This window comes from Canis lupus, chromosome 9 (assembly GCF_048164855.1).
Source record: "Canis lupus baileyi chromosome 9, mCanLup2.hap1, whole genome shotgun sequence".
In the NCBI taxonomy this organism is placed as follows: Eukaryota; Metazoa; Chordata; class Mammalia; order Carnivora; family Canidae; genus Canis; species Canis lupus.
In genome coordinates this window covers 15,006,917-15,024,064 of record NC_132846.1, presented here as the reverse complement: position 1 = coordinate 15,024,064, position 17,148 = coordinate 15,006,917, and the positions used below count along the sequence as shown (strand labels likewise).

Here is a 17,148-nt window from a genome sequence, read left to right as displayed (position 1 = left end):
CGGTGCATGGAGCCTGCTTCTCCCTCTGCCTGTGTCTCTGCCTCTCTCTCTCTCTGTAACTATCATAAATAAATAAAAATTAAAAAAAAAATTAAAAAAAAAAAAAAAAAAAAAACAAGTGCTCTCCTTGGGCAGCACAGGTGGCTCAGCGGTTTAGTGCTGCCTTCGGCCCATGACCTGATCCTGGGGACCCGAGATCAAGTCCCACGTTGGGCTCCCTGCATGGAGCCTGCTTCTCCCTCTGCCTGTGTCTCTGCCTCTCTCTCTCTCTCTCCCTGTGTGTCTCTCATGAATAAATAAATAAAATCTTTAAAATAAATAAATAAAAAACAAGTGCTCTCCTTAATGCCCATCACCCATTTAGCCCATCCCCCCACCCACTTCCCTCCAGCAACCCTCAGTTTGTTCTTTATAATTAAGTCTGTTTAAAAAAAAAAATGTCTGTTTTATGTTTTGCCTCTCCTTTCCCCCTTATGTTCATCTGTTTTGCTTCTTAAATTTCATATTTGAGTGAAATCATATGGTATTTTTCTTTCTCTAATTTATTTCACCTGGCATAATACACTCTATATCCATCCATATCATTGTAAATGGCAAGATTTCATATTTTTTATGGCTGAGTAATATCCCATTGTGTGTGTGTGTGTGTGTGTGTGTGTGTGTGTGTGTGTATACCAACTCTTCTTTATCCATTCATCAGTTGATGGACATTTGGGCTCTTTCCATAATTTGATATTGTTAAGAATGCTGCTATAAACATCGGGTACATGTCTGTCTTTGAATCAGTATTTTTGTATCCTTTGTAGTGCAATTGCTAGATTGTAGAGTAGTTCTGTTTTTAACTTTTGAGGAACCTAAGAACACATTTTTTTAAGATTTATTTATTCATTTATTTATGATAGACCTAGAGAAAGAGAGAGAGACAGAGACACAGGAGGAGGGAGAAGCAGGCTCCATGCCGGGAGCCCGACGCTAAGAGCACATTTTTAAATTAATTATGAAGATGAGACTGTGGGGAATAACTTGGATGGCCTAGAGCCAATAAAGAAAGAGCTAAAATGTTCTATAAGAAATGAACAAGAATTTGAGGGATTAAGGACAAATAAGTTAGGGAAGGATGAAGGCTAAAGCAAGATGAGGGGGCACTTGAGTGAAATCTGGCCCACTTTCTGCTGTCAAGCTGCGAATTGCAAGGCCTGCTAAAGGAGGCCTGCTTTTTTCTAAATGTACACAAAGATGTCATATGGATCAGCAGTGACCCCAAGAGGGACCCAGCATAATGCAAAAAGACTATGACCTGAAAGGAAGAGATACAGAATGATTTCACTATAAGAAAGAATGGACCAGGGATTTTTAGGTTCAGAAATGTTAAGATCCAATTTAGGTCATTCTGCCCTAAAATATCACCTCTTCCATGCCTCTCTTCTTTCGATAATATTCGCTTACGTACATTGTAGATGAGTAGTGCTTCAGAGAGAAGAGATGAAGCACTCTCTAGTGAGGAGACGAGATGAGGAAAAGACAGAAGAAACACTGACTTGAGGGGCTGTAGTGTCGCTGGAAACAAGACCTCAACCAGAGGACACCAAGAAGAGACTAAACTCCAGAGAATCCTCAGAAACATTGAGTATTTGAACTAATTGCCATTTGAATTTCAAAGAGCTTGAGGACATCCATGCAGCTGAAAGCGAAAGGCAAACGCTCAACCGCTGAGTCACACAAGTGTCCCTAAAAAATTTTCAAATTAAAGCCAAACCATCAAAGCAAATAATTGTAGTATGTTAAAATAAATAAATAAAAGCTAAAAACAATTAAGTTTTGAAATCAGGATGAGGGTTATTGTTGGTGTGAACACTTAATACACTCCCCCATATAAGAAACCTTGGGGACCCTGGGTCACTCAGTCAGTTGAGTGTCCAACTCTTGTTTCAGTTCAGGTCATGATCTTATGGTCATAAGATTGAGCCCCACGTCAGGGTCTGCACTCAGTGGGAAGTCTGCTTGAGATTATCTCTCTCTTTCTCTCTCTGAGCCTCCTGCTTGTGTTCTCTCTCTCCCAAATAAATAAATAATTTTTTAAGGAAAACCAAAAAAACAAAAACATTTAGGAAAATATTCAAGGTTCACAATAGTTAATGCAAAGCTTAGATTCACACTCAGGAAGTCTAACTTCAGAGACTATGTTATTGTTGCCATATTACATATGAGGAAAGTAGTGCAGAGAGAGAAGATGGCTCGTCCATAGTGACTAGTTGCAGCGTGAGCATCTGACCACTGGAGACTATCCCCAGAACCCATATCCGTCCTTACCTATTACAGGTGAAGAGAGAGTGGTGATGGAGGCAACTCCTGGACCAATCTTGAAGGATGAATAGGATTGGGAGAGGCAAAGATGAGAAGTTGGTTCAGGCAGTGAGATCAGAAAAGAAACTTATACCACCTATACATACCAAAATCTAGGCAGCTCCTCTTTCTAGACCAGACTGAGCTTTGAGTCTTTTCACCATACTGAGAGGGAAAGTTCAATGCCACAAATCAAAGGGCCTCCTGGACCCACCATTTTATTCTCTGTGGAACACAATGACCAAACACTGTTCGCACCCACTCCTAATTTGGAAAGCTTCATGCTAAATATCATTTAAGATCATTTGAGTTTTCAACAAATGGTACTGGGACAGCTAGACATCCTCATGCAAAAAAAAAAAATCAATCTAGACACAGACCTTACACTCTTCACAAAAAAATAACTCAAAATGATCATAGACCTACATGTAATATACAAAACTATAAAACTCCTACAGGATAATATAGGAGAAAACCCAAATGCCCTTGAATTTGCTGATGACTTTTTAGATACAATACCAAAGGCACAATCCATGAAAGAAAAAATGGATAAGCTGGACTTCATTAAAGTTAAAATTTTCTGCTGTGTGAAAAATACTATCAAGAAAATGAAAAGACAAGCACCAGACTAAGAAAAACTATTTGCAAAAGATATTTCTCTTAAAAAATAAAAAAACTGTTATCCAAAATACACAAAGAACATTTAAAACTCAACAATAAGAAAACAGACAACCTGGTCAGAAAATGAGCCAAAGCCCTTAACAGATACCTCACCAAAGAAAATATACAAAGGGCATATAATCTGTATGCTCCACATCATATGTCATCAGGGAAGTGCAAATTAAAAACAACAATGAGATATCACTACAGACTTACTAGAATGGCCAAAATCCAGAACATTTACCACACCAAGTAGTGGTGAGGATATGGAGCAAAAAGAACTCCCATTCATTGCTGGTGGAAATGGGAATGCCACTTTAGAAGACATTTGGCAGTTTCTCACAAAACTAAACATACCCTTGCCTTATGATTCAGCAGCCATGCTCCTTGGTATTTACCCGAAGGACATGAAAGCTATGCACACACAGAAACCTACACACAAATATTTATAGTAGCTTATTCATACTTTCCCAAACCTGGAAGGAACCTAGACATTCTGCAGTGGGTGAATGGATAAATCGTGAGACATTTAGACAATGGAGTATTAAGCCATGAAAAGACATGGAGGAACCTTAAGTGTGTATTACTAAATGAAAGAAACCAATCTGAAAAGGGACATACTGTATGATTTGATCTATATGATAGTCCGAAAAAGGCAAAACTATGGAGGCAGTAAAAAGATCAGTGGTTGCCAGGGGTTGGGAGTGGGGGAAGGTAGAGAAAGATGACTAGGGGGAGCACAGAGGATTTTTAGGGCAGTGAGACTACTCTGTGGCATACCATAAATAGTGGGTACTTGTCATTATATATTTGTCCAAACCATAGCATATTCAACACAAAAAGTGAACCCTACTGTACACTGTGGAACCCATGTGGTAATGATGCGTCCATGCAGGTTCACCAGTTGTACCAAATGTACCTCTCTGGTGGGGGATGTTGATAATCCGGGAGGCTGTGCATGTATAGGAGCAGGGAGTATATGGGGAATCTCTGTAACTTCCACTCAACTTTGTTATAAACCTAAAACTGCTTAAAAGTAATCTACATTTTTTCTTAATCACTTGATTTTTTTTCAAAAATTTTTTCAAAAATCACTTGAAGAAGCGAGGTCTGAGAGATTAACAAACTTGTTCAGGATAAAAGAGCCCATCTGTGATTGAAATATGGCTCCCGGGACTTCTGCTTTCTGCCATGAAGAGGTAAGAGGAACCAAATTTGCTGCCTGCCTTAGACATTTTTTTTTAACTGGGCCAAATGTTTGAAACAGCAGTTTCAGACATTGGACAATAGGCAGCAGAGAACAGTGATCTCTGAAAGGAAATAAAAAGCTGAAGTCCATGATCGCTCCAGCTTACTGCCTTTGGGAAGTTTCCAGGCAGTGGCACAGGGAGGGGGAAACTAGGTAGAGCCCTGCAGTCTCCCCAAGTGAAGGAGACAGGGTGAAGAATTTGAGAAGACTCGGGTGGCTAGAATTTGCAGGGCAGAGCCCCACAGAGAATGGCTGCACAGAAAGAGAGAGTTCCAAAGATCTGAAGAGGGTTCCCATCAAGTCTTCAGCTGAGTAATGATAAGTACATATAAGGTGCTGTACTGTCTTACAGTTGGGGAGCTCAGAAGTGAAAAGAGTCTCATGGAACTGAAATCAAGGTGTCAGCAGAGCCGTATTCCTTCTAGTGGCTCCAGGGGACAATCTGTTTCCTTGCCTTTTCCCTGGCCAAGGCTGCATTCCTTGGCTCGTGGCCCCCTTCCAGCAACATTGGGCCAGATTTTTCTCATGCCGACACCTCTGGGTCTCCTCTTCTGCTTCAGTCTTTCACTTACAAGAACACTTGTGATTATACCGGGCTCACCTAATATCATCCAGGGTAATCTCCACCTCTCAGGGCCAGCTGCTTAACAAACTTAATTCCATCTGCAAATTTAATTCGTCTTTGCCTTGTAAGGTAACACATTCCCAGGGTCTAGCGGTTAGGACACAGATCTCTTCAGAGGCCATCACTCCGCCTACCACACCATGTGCACTACTTGGAATTAGAATTGTACCAATTGTACCACCATAGTGCCATCTGTGAGAAGGACAGGAAGCTGTAGGCTGTTTCAGAGGGTAGCTTTTGCAACTTCACTGGAAAATGAACTTCATATCATCAGGCTGTCTTTAGAGCTGCAGGAGGAAGTTTTTGAGCACTTCCAGATCCTTTTTAGGATCACTCAAATAGTAAGCCCGCTTATTATTGTATTATTAGTGCACTTAATTTCTATGAAGGACATCCAAAATACTCTCATTCCTTGCCTTATTATTATTATTATTATTATTTATGTTTAAAGATTTTATTTTTAAATAATTTCTACACCCAACATGGAGCTCATACTCATAACCCTAAGATCAAGAATTGTATGCTCTACCAACTGAGCCAGCCAGGTGCCCTGAAAAAACTTTTTTTTTTTTTTTTTAATTTTTTGAGTAGGCTCCACACCCAGTGTGGGGCTTGAACTCAGGACCCTAAGATCAGGAGTCACATGCTCTATCAACTGAGCTAGCAAGGTGCCCCACTTGCCCTTTTTATTTTTTAATATTTATTATTGAATTATAGTTGACATACATTATGTCTTATCCTAAATTTTGTGAAATAATGAGCCAATTGATACAAAAGCAGTTATCAAGTGCCAGTGCGAGATACTTTTGCATTTGCACTTAATTCAGGCCTTGTTGAGGTACTCAGCCAGTGCCATTGTTCTTTGGTTCACTCAGCAGAAGCTTCAGTATAATCTCATAACATTTGTGGTTTAATGAAGCCTTCCCATCCCCATTGCCTTTCTTCTTCTGCGGGACTAAACAGACAACTGAGATCAAGCACAGTTTATCTTTCCAAGTAAGATGTCACCTCCCAATTGCTTCACCTTTCCCTGGTTCCATATAACCAAGGTTTGGAGGCGGTCTCCCACTCCTAGTACTCTTCATAGGGTCATTCTAGCAATTTCTGAATTTTCTTCTTTCCAGAGTTACCTGATGTTTAGCTTCCCAGTCTCAAGACCAGCCTCCTTGATTCAGTGGCGGCTCACGCCCTTGGCTCATGTCAGTCTTCCATTCCAACTCAAGTTCTGTAATTATCTTTGATCTGCTCATCGGCAGTGACAATGGCTCCATTTAGTTTTAGCCACTCCCTTCATGGTTATACCTGGATCTTGCTGTCACTGGGAACTGCTACCCGGCTGGAATAATAGATTCCAACTCCCCACACCCTGGCCACAGCATTCTATTCTTCCATCTCTCTCACTCAGTTAGTTTCCCAGCTCCTGCTTTAGTCTAACTGCCTGAAACAAACAAATTAAAATCTCAGTAGTTATATTAGTTAACCTTTGCTATCTAGCAAGCCATCCTAATGTGTTGGTGTAAAACAACAACCATTGCAAGTGGATGCATGAGTGATCTTTAAGGCCCGAGCATGCCATTAGCTACCTCCACTCACATGCTATTGGCCGAAGCAAGCCATACTGTCAAGCTCAAAGTCAAAGGGCTAGGAAGTACAGTCTACTCTCTTTGGAAAGGCCACGGGAGGTGAGTTAAAGCATTGGGCCAATAATTCAGTCAACCACAGTGGCTAACCACAACAAAAGATTTTTCTTTCACAGTCCAGTGTAGTCAGCAAGGGAACTGTGTTCCACCCAATCAGCCACCCGGCCTTCTGATATGGGGAACTTTCCCATCTCTTTTGGCTTCATTGTTCTCTGCAGGTATGGAAAGACAAAGTGTACAGGATCAGCACAGTAGGCTGAATATGAGTCCCCAAGGATGTCCACATCCTAATCTCTAGATTCTGTGACTGTTATCTTATATTGCAAAAGGGAATTTATGGTTGTGATTAAATTAAGTATCTTAAGATGGGGAGATTATCCTGGGTTATTTGGGTGGCCCCTAAATGTAATCACTAAAGTCCTTATAAGAGGGAGTCAAGAAGGCCGAAGGAGGAAGGAGGAAAGAGGAGATGTGAAGATTAGAAATGTTGGAGTCAGGAAGGGGCCGTGAGCCAGGGCAAGCAGGCAACCTCCGGAAGCTGAAAAAAAAAAAAAAAAAGAAGAAGGCGAGGAAATGGATTCCCCACTAGATCCTCCAGGAGGAACCAGCTCCACTAACACCCTGACTTTTAAGCTCAGTGGGACTGATTTCAGATTCATGACCACTGGAACTAAGAGAATAAAACTGCGTTGTTTTAAGTAACTAAATTTGTGGTAATCTGTCACAGAAGCAGGAGGAAAACTAATATGATCATAAAAGAGGTTTTTCAAGGCAGCCCTGTGCACGTCTTTTTCACTAGCATCCTATTTGACTTAATCACACAGCTGCTCCTATTTCTATGGGATCTGGGTAATGTAGTGTCTTTGAGTGGCCAGGGGCAAAAAAAAGAAGAGGATTTGATGACTATCTTCTCCACAGACCCTCATGGATCCACCAGCCAGACTGAACATCTTTCACCTCCTAGAGGCCACCACCCTCCTGCCCCAGACCAGACCTTTACAACTACTGCAATCTCCATCTTGTGGTGAATCCTGTGGCAGATAATGGTGGTTTTCCCCTAAATTTCTGAGACCTTCCCATAGCAAGTTTATATAAGGTACAGGTTCAGTTAAATGCAAGAGAGAATTATCTTTGATAAGTTAGAATTTAAGGTATGCTGCTGATATGCCTTTAAAATGAGGATGGACATGTTCTGACTTTCCTTTTTAGAAACTGCAAGGCGAAGGAAATTGTGTAAATAGCAAGGTCAGAGGAGTGACTAAAAAATGTGGTTGTAGGATATAAAAGAGTGAATAATTCAATACATTGCTGAGTCAAAAAGCAGAAGAAAAAAAAAAAAACTCAAGAAGTCGTTTGGCCCAACTCTCTGCTTCTGGGAAGGCTCAGAGCAAAATCATCCAAGCTGGGGCAAGGGTGGGATGGGGTGGGGTGGGGTTGGGTGGCTGGGGAAGGATGGAGATAGAAAGGGGACCAGGGGTAGGTTCTGTTCTGTTCTACGATTTCTAGGCATGGAGAAGGCATTGTATAGACCATTTCAAAGTTTCGTCTGAGTCCTCAGAACATCTCTACAGCAGCTAACATACTCAGTATCTGCTAGGTGCCTTAGACATGGAAGACCTGCTGGCACCCAACTTAGCTGCTTCTGACTTTGAGAGAGGGCTGAGGATTGGGGAAACTTCTGGGCCTCAACCCTATCGCAAGGAAAGCTAAATCTCAAGACTTCCCTCTGCCTAGTAAGACTGAACTGCCAGGTTAGCACTGGGGCAGCCCTCCAGACAGCTCAACTCAGAGTCCTAAAAGTGATCAATAACAAGAGTGGCTTGGAGCACCTGGGTGACTCATGTGGTTAAGTGTCCGACTCTTTTATTTTTTTTAAAGATTTACTTATTCATGAAGATACAGAAAGAGAGGCAGAGACACAGGCAGAAGGAGAAACAAGATCCCCATGGGGAGCCTGATACAGGACTCGATCAGAGGACCCCAGGATCACAACCTGAGCCAAAGCCAGACGTTCAACCACTGAGCCACCCAGGTGCCCCAAGTGTCTGACTCTTGATCAAATCTTGATCTTGGAGTTATGAGTTCAAGCTCTGCATTGGGCTCAGGCCCCACACCCAGTCTACTTGAAAGAAAGAAAGAAAAAAAGGAAAGAAGAAAGAAAGAAAAGAAAGGAAAGAAAGAAAGAAAGAAAGAAAGAAAGAAAGAAAGAAAGAAAGAAAGAAAGAAGAAAGAAAGAAAAAGAAAGAAAGAAAGAAAGAAAGAAAGAAAGAAAGAAAGAAAGAAAGAAAGAAAGAAGAGAACAAGAGTGTTTCCCTATTACCAGCATGTCCATCATGTGTCTGATGCCCCTCTTCCCTCCAGACCTAAAGTCTGAAGAGAGGAAATCAAGACCTTTGCGTCTATGCCCTCCTCTTCTCTCGCTTTGTCTTCCCCGCAAGCAGGACTGATGTGGGCTGGAGCTACTGTCTCCCTCTCCAGTCCAGTCTCCCAGCAAGGACTTAGGAGCAGGCAGGAATCTCTTGTTTACACTGTCAGGGGAGCTCTGTGTTCTAACTACTCCAACAGCCAAGTATCTTGCAACGAAGGGCAAGTAACTGCTCTTTCTTGCTCTGAGGCAGAAAGCTTTAAGGCTCAGGCCAGAGAGGGAAAAGCAGGGAATAAACTTGAGGAATGTATGTATAGTCAATATTTTAATATTTATAGTAGCAAGTCCTATTTTATCAAGAAGTGGAGAAGCTAGAACTCAAATGAGTTCTGTCTAATTCAAGTCTTGGCACTCAAAGAATTTATTCTTTAACTTTTCTGCTCAAGGTCAGCCTTGCTTTATAATATATTTCCCAGGTTTTTCATTCCATTTTACTGCAATTTAATTTAAACTATTTGTTGAGAAAAAAAAAAAAACTATTTGTTAAGGATCCATTAAGGACTCCTTCCTATGCTACTATAATGGTGGACTTCCTGCCCTCAAGATTTCAATTCTTTGGGGCTTCTACTGGCCTGGGTTCTGCTTGCCTTGGTCCTGCATCATTGCCACCACATTTGAACTTTTTCCCTCTGTAAGTGAACCCTCCTTGAATCTCTTAATTTGAGTGTGACATCTGTTTCCTATTAGAATCCTGCCTGATAGACAGGAAGCCCATAACTCCACTGCCAGAACTCACATGGGAGATGGCTAGCTGGGTTGTGTGCCCTCCCACGCTACAGAGATGCTGCCCATTCCTGGAGTTACTGTCACTTCCCAGACCTTTATTTATCAGGACGTACCATGTGACTGAATGTACCACCAGGCCTGGCCCACAGAAGCTTCTCTCTTGATCCTGGGGTTCTTCCTACCCTTGTTCAATAGCATCTGAGGCTCTAGGGCAGGCATTAATCTTTTTGTGCCATGGATACCTGAATCCCTTTTCAGAATCATGCCCCCTTTTTAAAGATGCGGAGTCCAACTCAGGGCTCAATCTCGCAACCCGGAGATCATCACCTAAGCTGAAATCAAGAGTCGGATGCTTAACTGATGGAACCACCCAGGCACATATCCCCCATTTTTAATAAACTTTGTATTTTGGAATAATTTTAGATTTACAGAGCATTTGCAAAGATAGGATCTTAGTCCATTTGGGCCACTATAACAAGATATCATAAATTAGATGGCTTATAGACAACAGAAATTTGTTTCACAATTCTGGAGGCTGAGAGAAGTCCAAGACAAAGTATCTTTTGGCAGATTCAGTATCCAGTGAATCTGTCCTTATAGACAGCTGTCTTCTTACTGTAACTTCACGTGGCAGAAGAGGTGAGAGTACTCTCTGGGGCCCTTTCTATAGGAGCACTTATCCCATTCATGGGAGGCGCAAATCACCTCTTAAAGAACTGACCTCCTATACCACCACATGGGGCATTAAGATTTCAACATATGGATTGGGGCAGGAGGGAGACATAAACATTCAGTCTACTGCAATAGTAGAGAGAATTTCCTTATACTCCTCACTGAGCTTCAGTTTCCTCTGATCTGATCATCTTACATTACTGAGGTACATTTGCCAAAACCGAGAAACCAATATTAGTATATATCATTAACTAAACTCCAGACTTTATTCAGATTGAGCTCCTTTTTCCATTAATGTCCTTTTTCTGTTCCAGGATCTAATCCAAGGTATCATACTGTACTTAGCTGTTAAATCTTCTCAGTGTCCTTTGTTCTATAACAGTGTCTATATTTTCCTTTTTTTTTAGTTTATTATTATTATTATTATTATTATTTAGTAATCTCTACACCCAATGTGGGGCTCAAACCCACAACCCTGAGTGTCGAGAGTCACATGCTCTTCTGACTAAGCCAACCTAGGCACCCAGGGCATTCCCTTTTTTTCATGACCTTTAACAGGTACTTTTGAGGTGTATCAGTCACGTATTTTGTAGAATTCCAGAATAATGTTTTAAATGCATAAAATAGGATCATAAAGAAAACAAAACATATTGAAATATAGGTATTGGAATTTTTAGAAATTGTGATACAATAATATATGGGATTTTTATTAACACATTAAATAATTAGATCTAGTGGTAAAAGTCTAGTAACTGCCATAACTTATTTTTAAAGATTTTATTTATTTATTCATAAGAGATACAGAAAGAGAGGCAAAGACATAGGCAGAGGGAGAAGCAGGCTCCTCACAGGAATCCTGATGTGGGACTGGATCCCAGGACCCGGGATCACGACCTGAACCAAAGGCAGATCCTCAACCACTGAGCCACCCAGGTGTCCCTATCATAACTTTTAAATAGTGATGAGTAGGGATGGGCCTATCATAACACAGCTTCCAAGTCTATCTCTGCATGTGTCTTCTAAAATTCTCTTTTGCCCCCTGCTAAAAATTCTTAAAAAAAAAAAAAAAAAAGATTGATTTCCTTATTTTAGCGAGAGAGAGTGGGAGAACGGGCAAAGGGAGAGAGAGAGAGAGGATACTCAAGCAGACTCCCTGCTAAATTCAGAACCTGACTCAGGGCTCGACCCTAGGACCCTAAGATTATGACCTGAGCCAAAATCAAGAGTCTGTCACTTAGGGACGCCTGGGTGGCTCAGCAGTTAAGCATCTACTTTCAGCTTAGGCCGTGATCCCGGGTCCAGGATTGAGTCCTGCATCAGGCTCCTTGCAGGGAGCCTGCTTCTCCCTCTGCCTATGTCTCTGCCCCTCTGTGTGTGTCTCTCGTGAATAAATAAATAAAAATCTTAAAAAAAAAAAAAAAAAAAAGAGCCCTGCACTTAACTGACTGAGCCATCCAGGTGCCCCTCCCCTGCTAAAATTCTTAAGTAGAGGAATCTGATTGGCCCAGCAAGCTTGAGTCTGCCCAATATTTTCCTCTGACCCAATCAGTTGTAAGATGGGTTTACTGTCCATGATAGAAACTGAGCTTTGGGAGACCCACTTATCTGCAGTGGGATAAGTAGCTCTAAGAAAATGGTAGCAATATCATTATAACAAACATCTCAGCTTTTGCCATATTCAGATTTTCTTCTATATGCTGTATAGGAATTTTTTTTAGTATTTTATTTATTTATTCATGAGAGACACAGAGAGAGAGGCAGAGACATAGGCAGAGAGAGAAGCAGGCTTCAGGCAGCGAGCCTGATGCTGACTCCATCCCAGAACCCTGGGATCACAACCTGAGCTGAAAGCAGACACTCAACCACTGAGGCACCCAGGTGCCCCTGTACATGGATTATTTTAAACCTTATTGAACCCTTTGAAATAGGGGTACTTCTTATCCCCATTTTAAAGAATGAGTAACCTTGGGGACCCTGGGTCACTCAGTCAGTTGAGTGTCCAACTCTTGTTTCAGGTCAGGTCATGATCTTATGGTCATAAGATTGAGCCCCACGTCAGGGTCTGCACTCAGTGGGGAGTCTGCTTGAGATTATCTCTCTCTTTCTCTCTCTGAGCCTCCTGCTGTGTTCTCTCTCTCCCAAATAAATAAATGATTTTTTTTAAGGAAAACCAAAAAACAAAAACATTTAGGAAAATATTCAAGGTTCACAATAGTTAATGCAAAGCTTAGATTCACACTCAGGAAGTCTAACTTCAGAGACTATGTTATTGTTGCCATATTACATATGAGGAAAGTAGTGCAGAGAGAGAAGATGGCTCGTCCATAGTGACTAGTTGCAGCGTGAGCATCTGACCACTGGAGACTATCCCCAGAACCCATATCCGTCCTTACCTATTACAGGTGAAGAGAGAGTGGTGATGGAGGCAACTCCTGGACCAATCTTGAAGGATGAATAGGATTGGGAGAGGCAAAGATGAGAAGTTGGTTCAGGCAGTGAGATCAGAAAAGAAACTTATACCACCTATACATACCAAAATCTAGGCAGCTCCTCTTTCTAGACCAGACTGAGCTTTGAGTCTTTTCACCATACTGAGAGGGAAAGTTCAATGCCATAAATCAAAAGGCCTCCTGAACCCACCATTTTATTCTCTGTGGAACACAATGACCAAACACTGTTCACACCCACTCCTAATTTGGAAAGCTTCATGTTTCTTGAACTCTTGGGCCCAGTTATTTCTGAGCAACAGTCCCAAAGGGATAGACATGCCCAGGGCCTATGGCTGAGTCTCCATGGGGTATTTCCAGGCCTTTTTCCCTGGGAGCTGGAATTATTCCCTGATCGCTGTATACTTCCTTTCTTGGGACTCGTATGGCAGAGGTTGAGGCCCCCGCCCAGGCCTCCCAGGACTTAACCCCATTAGTCTTTCCTGGACAATGGTTCTTACCCAAGTACTCTTAGATCCTAAACAAAGGGATAAACCACTCCTAGAAACTTTAAAGCAAGAGGGTGAGACAGCAGGTTTTCCAAACAAGGCACAGGATCTGTATACATTACTCATCCTACTTTATGCAAACATGCAGGTATCTTTTCAGAAAAGAATGCAGTGACATAAAAAAAAAAAAAATAAAATAAATAAATAAATAAATAAATAAATAAATAAATAAATAAAAAGAATGCAGTGACATTTTGAAACACCTTCTTTAAAACTGTGTGTAAACTCTTAAGAAAGAAATTCCCCAAAGTCACTTCATTCTCTTTTTATTTAAAATATTTTATTTATTGATTTAGGAGAGAGAGAGTCAGAGATAGCAACAGAGAGAGTGAGAAAGAGCACTAGCCGGGAAGAGAGGGAGAAGCAGGGTCCGAGGGGGCTTGATTCCAGGATCCCTGGATCCTGACCTGAGCCAAAGGCAGACGTTTAACTGAGTCACCCAGGCTCCCCCGTGTTTTTTTTTTTAATTGAGATACAATCCACATACCTGCCCAATTCCAGAACATTTTCATCATTGTAAGAAGAAACCACATATCCATTACAGTCACCTTCTATTTCTCCCCTGACCCTGCCCAGCATCTGGCAATTGCTATTTACTTTCATGTGTGTAAAGGAACTTTCATGTGTGTAAAGGAACAATTTCAATTTATTCTGACCTTTCTCCTTAAATAGCACATCAGGTAAGAACCGGAAGAGCACATTTGTAACAAATGCTTTATAAAGCATCTTTATAGGGGCACATGGCAGGCTCAGCTGGAAGAGCATGCAACTCTTGATCTTGGGGTTGTGAGTTTGAGCCCCATATTGGGAATAGAGATTACTTAAAATAAATAAAAATTTAAGAAGAAATCAAGCACGTTTTAGAAACCTGTTGATAGTCCCATGGAACTTTTTTTGAAAGCTTCTGTTGCCCCTTCCCCTACTCATGCTCTCTCTCTCTCTCTCTCTCTCTCTCAAATAGATAAATCTTTAAAAAAATAAAAAGTGCTCAATCCAACTGCCAAATTGAAATTTCATCCACGAAACCTCACCTGGTATTCAAAAATTATAGAAGCCACTTATGTCAGCATAGTGAATGTAATTGTCAACATTAAGGTTAATTATCTATTAGTCAACCAGAAGAATGAAAGGACCCAGTTCTTAAAGTTAAGGTAATATGACTGAGAGAAGACAAGGAATTTCTAAGCTCCTGAATTCAACCTTTAAAAAATGAAAACATATAGTATTGATGTCAGTGTGAGTAGAGGGAGTATCCAAAAATGATTTGAAATTGCTAAATCTTGTTTTTTGGATTAATCATTTTTTCAGGAGACATCTTGGTTCATCAACATTTTTTGCAACAATTAGACTTTAAAAAAATATCCCAGCTTACAAAATATAGGGAAAAGTGGAAGTGAAAATGCTTCACACACACATAGCTGCATGCACATGAAGAAAAAAGGAGAAAAGTCCCTAGAGAAGTAGTAGAATGTCTTAGAAGTGTGGCTTTTATTCTGAAGGCAGAAATTCTAACTAGAAAAAAAAAATTCTTAACAGAGAAACAACATAATGTTTGTGGCATAGAGTCCAACAATTTTTTTAAAAGATTTTATTCATTTATTCATGAAAAACACAAAGAGGAGAGAGAGGCAGAGATACAGGCAGAGGGAGAAGCAGGCTCCATGCAGGGAGCCCAACGTGGAACTCGATCCAGGTCTCCAGAATCAGGCCCTGGGCTGAAGGCGGCGCTAAACCGCTGAGCCACCTGGGCTGCCAGAGTCCAACAATTTTGTTAAATCTTTTAAAATCCTTTTTTTCTATGGTCTAAAAAAACACAGCTCTATCTTATGTCACATGATAGGTATATTCTTGAAAATCTGAGTAAAATGTAGTTTTTAGAAATTAAATATTTTAGATATTTGGAAGTTTTCTGACTTAAAAAATATCAGGGGGCACCTGGGTGGCTCAGTTAATTAAGCATCTGCCTTCGGCTCAGGTCATGATCTCAGGGTCCTGGGACTGAGCCCCACATCAGGCTCTCTGCTCGGCAGGGAATCTGCTTCTCCATCTCCCTCTGCCACTCCTCCTGCTTGTGCTCTCACTCTCTCTCTCTCTGTCTGTCAAATAAATAAATAAAATCTTTTAAAAAATATATCAGAATGATGTCTGGGTAAAATTCTTCTGACAGGTAATAAACATTAGGGCTCTTAGCCTGCTCCACTGTGCCTAAAATGCAAATAAAGTCATTACACCAGATATTTTATTTCTTTTTTTTTTCAGATATTTTATTTCAAAAACTCTTTTTTTTAATTTCAAAAATTCTTTGAAAGATTTGCACTCTTTATTTCTGATTTTCTTGTAGGGTCTGAATCCTCAGGTGAAATAATGGAATATAACAAAAGATGAAAGAAAGTATATGGTTCCCGCCGCTTGGCCAGAATTCTAAGGCTTTCTGCAGAGATTTGAAAAATGGCAAGTATCAGCATTTTCAGTTCAGCATCCTTGGCTGTGGAGTATGTAGATTCACTTTTACCTGAGAACCCTCTACAAGAACCATTTAAAAATGCTTGGAACTATATGTTGAACAATTATACAAAGTTCCAGATTGCAACATGGGGATCCTTGATAGTTCACGAAGTTCTTTATTTCTTGTTCTGTTTACCTGGATTTTTGTTTCAATTTATATCTTTTATGAAAAAGTACAAAATTCAAAAGGATAAACCAGAAACATGGGAAAACCAATGGAAATGTTTTAAAGTACTTCTCTTTAATCACTTTTGTATCCAGCTTCCCTTGATCTGTGGAACTTATTATTTTACAGAGTATTTTAATATACCTTATGATTGGGAAAGAATGCCAAGATGGTATATGCTTTTGGCAAGATGCTTTGGCTGTGCGGTGATTGAGGATACCTGGCACTATTTCCGCAGAGGCTCTTGCATCACAAAAGAATATATAAATATATTCATAAAGTTCATCATGAGTTTCAGGCTCCATTTGGAATGGAAGCTGAATATGCACATCCTTTGGAAACTCTGATTCTTGGAACTGGATTTTTCATTGGAATCATGCTTTTATGTGATCATGTCATTCTCCTTTGGGCATGGGTGACCATTTGCTTGATAGAAACCATTGATGTCCATAGTGGCTATGACAGTCCCCTGAACCCTTTAAATCTGATCCCTTTCTTTTTTTTTTAAAGATTTATTTATTTATTTATTCATGATAGACAGAGAGAGAGAGAGAGAGAGAGAGAGAGGCAGAGACACAGGAGGAGGGAGAAGCAGGCTCCATCCTGGGAGCCCGACGTGGGACTCGATCCCGGGACTCCAGGATCGCGCCCTGGGCCAAAGGCAGGCGCGGCCAAAGGCAGGCGCTAAACCGCTGAGCCACCCAGGGATCCCCTAAATCTGATCCCTTTCTATGCTGGTTCTCGGCATCATGATTTCCACCACATGAACTTCATCGGAAACTATGCTTCCACATTTACATGGTGGGATAGAATTTTCGGAACAGACTCTCAATTCACTGCCTAAATGAAAAGATGAAGATTGAGAAAAAGATGCAATAAATATCTCATCTCCACCATCCTGAAAGCACACGCCTTCCTGAATTGAAGCGAATAGCTAACCTTGCTTCTGCGGAGCAGAAATAAACATGTGTCTTGGCTGCTAAGTGATACAAAGAACATTAATAACCTTTAATTATCTTCCTAGCGGGAACTTTTTCTACTTTACATAAAAGTTCTGTATGTGTAGAAATAAGTAAATCTATAACGAAGTATGATTTTCGTGAGGAGGTTGTAAAGGCCGTGTTGCTAACCTTACAGAAAGG

At 40.8% G+C, this 17,148-nt stretch overlaps 1 pseudogene; it reads left to right on the top strand.

Moving 5' to 3' along the window:
• The first annotated feature begins 15,744 nt into the window (after positions 1 to 15,744).
• Positions 15,745 to 16,514, top strand: LOC140640656 (methylsterol monooxygenase 1 pseudogene; annotated as a pseudogene).
• The last annotated feature ends 634 nt before the right edge of the window (positions 16,515 to 17,148 follow it).